Source organism: Orycteropus afer, unplaced genomic scaffold, assembly GCF_000298275.1.
Source record: "Orycteropus afer afer isolate SDZICR_OR568_19922 unplaced genomic scaffold, OryAfe1.0 scaffold00361, whole genome shotgun sequence".
Lineage (NCBI taxonomy): Eukaryota > Metazoa > Chordata > Mammalia > Tubulidentata > Orycteropodidae > Orycteropus > Orycteropus afer.
In genome coordinates this window covers 1,755,107-1,757,907 of record NW_006921948.1, presented here as the reverse complement: position 1 = coordinate 1,757,907, position 2,801 = coordinate 1,755,107, and positions in this window count along the sequence as shown.

Genomic DNA, 2,801 nt, shown 5'->3' with positions numbered 1-2,801 from the left:
ATTCCTTTGCCCAATGAGTCATTATCATGAATACAGTGAAAGTGGTAATAATAAGGGATAACTCCAGAGTGAGTCTTTCCATCCTCTTGTCTGTGGATGTGAGATACTGAAAGGAGACCTCTCCCATACTTGCTAAGATGATAAAAGTAGCCACGTTTCTAGCTATGCCTAAGGCATTTTACTGCTAACCAGAAGGCTGGCAGTTCAAACCCACCAGCCACTCCTCAGAAGGAAGATGGGGCAATCTACTTCCATAGTGATACTGCCTCGGAAATCCAAGGAGGGGTCTCTATGAGTCGGGTCTGACTTGATGGCACATAGCAACAACAAAAACATGTTTCTATAATGATAGTTGTCAGAATGTGGTGTGCATTAGAATGACCTGGGGCACTTGTTTACAATGGCATATTTCCAAGTGCATCCTCCAGAGGGTCTGATTCAGCAGGTCTGGGGTGGAGCTCGGGTGATTCTGTAGACCATACTGCCCAGGACCCAGATACCTGATAAAACATGTTCTTCTTGTTAGGTGTCATTGAGTTGTTTCTGACTCGCAACAACACAACCCTGTGCACCACAGAACGAAGTGCGGCTAAGTCCTGTCTCATCCTCAAAATCATTGGTACCTTTGAGCCCATTGTTGCAGCTATTATGTGAAACCATCTCATTGAGGGTCTTCCTCTTTTTTGCTGACCCCGTACTTATCCAAGCATGATGTTCTTTTCCAGGGACTGGTCCCAAAAGTCTGTGAGATGAAGTCTCCCCATCCTTCCTTCCAAGGAGCATTCTGGCTATTTTTCTTCCAAGACAGATTTGGTTGTTCTGGCAGTCCATGGTATATTCAATATTCTTTACCAACACCACAATTCAAATACACCAATTCTTCAGTCTTCCTTATTCACTGTCCAGCTCTCACATGCATGTCAGGTGATTGAAAATACCATGGCTTGAGTCAGGCGCACTTCAGTACTCCAAATGACATCTTTGCTTTTCAACAATTTGAATATATAAGTGGGTCCAAATGACCAGTGTCCCCCTCTCAATCTTGCCTTCTCATTCCTTCTCCCTTCCTCTGTCCTGGAAGCAACACTGAGACCAAATCTCATTCTTAAATAAATGACTGAGCAAAGGTGGGGAACACCTCTCTCCCAGAATTTTTTGCAAAATACATTTTCCATCAAGGAAATACCCGGAATTCAAGGCAATTTAGTAGAAACTACATAATGATGTTTTAGAAATTCTCCATTAAGTGAGCTAGTATCAGAAACATCAACTATAAAAATAATTCTTGGAGGAGTTTATTGTGGCATCTTTAACCCAGAAGAAGGGAGGAGAAGGAAATTTCTCTTCTCTGTAGTTAGGCTAAAGACAGGTGAACTTCCCTTTTTAATCAAGCTGTAAATAAAAGAAAATCGTTATGGAGAAATGTTCCCAATTGGCCAGTTTCTTTTTTTCTGGTTATAAATGTAGTCCATGCTAAAATGAAACAGAAAATTGAAAATCCAGACAGATACCAAGAAGAAAATGTCATTTTCCCATAATTTCACTGCACAGAAATAAACTATGGCTGATAGTTTGGTTCCCATCATCTGTCTATTAGTTTGTCATACTGGTGGTGGTGGTGGCCTGTGTGTTACTGTGATGCTAGAAGCTATGCCACCAGTATCTCAAAGATCAGCAGGGCCACTCATGGTTTCAGTGGAGTTTTCAGGCTCCAACTAGGAAGAAAGGTCTAGCAATCTACTTCCAAAATGAGTCAATGAAAACCTTATGAATCATTAGAGAACTCTGTCCAACTCATTTTCTTTGACATGTTATCAGGAGGAATCAATCTCTGTGGAAGGACATCATGTTTGGTGCAGTAAAAGTCCAGGAAGGACAAGGGAGGCCCTGTATGACATCGACAGGCAAAGTAGCCACAATGATAGACATGAACAGAATAAAACAGGACTGGGCAATGTTTTGTTCTATTGTGCACAAGGTCACCATAAGTTGAAGTCCACTTGACGGCAGCTTATCTATTTGTCTGTCTACCTATCTATCTACCAAATATTTTAGTTTATTCTCCACCGTGCCTTGACTAAGCACATGTCTTAGCTATTTCAGATCATCTTGTATGTATAATTTAATAGACTGCTGTTTTCAATTAAAATTGTAGGGCACATCTGCCCCTATATGGCCAGCTTATTGTGATGAGATTGCTTCTTAACTCTATTCCTCTTCAAGAATTGAGAGATCTGGAAATCCTAAGACTAGTCCAAAAACAAAAAAATAATAACTTCATGCTCAAAGTCTCTGCATATTATTCTCGAAGAAAAGCAATTAGGTCTTCCTGGAGTGTTACAGGCGCTGAGTCACCTACCGCTGCAGACTGCTAATCATATTAGACAGAAGTTAATTTCGAGGTAACTTACCCTCTGGCACCCCACATGTCAGGCAGTGTGCTGGCTCAAGAATTTAAAGTGGCGTGCAAATGGGCAACGCCATGTGTAGAGAATACTATGCATTCCAGCCCTGCCCCCACAGCAAATGATTGCAAAGCTTTGTTGGGAAAGAGAATTCTAGAATGTTGTGACTATAAATCACATTGTTGTAAATTGTCTTTCTCTAAGAGTTTATGGTTGTGGTGCAGTGCCATTTTTCTTCTGGACTTGAATTTGACTGAATTCCACTTGTCATCACTAAGAAATATTTTATTTTCATTTTCAATTCAGTCATAAATTGCTGAAAATATTTTCTCAAGAGGTAAATTAGAGTACAGTAATAGCACAACTGAGTCTTAGCACAGAAAAGTACTCACTATA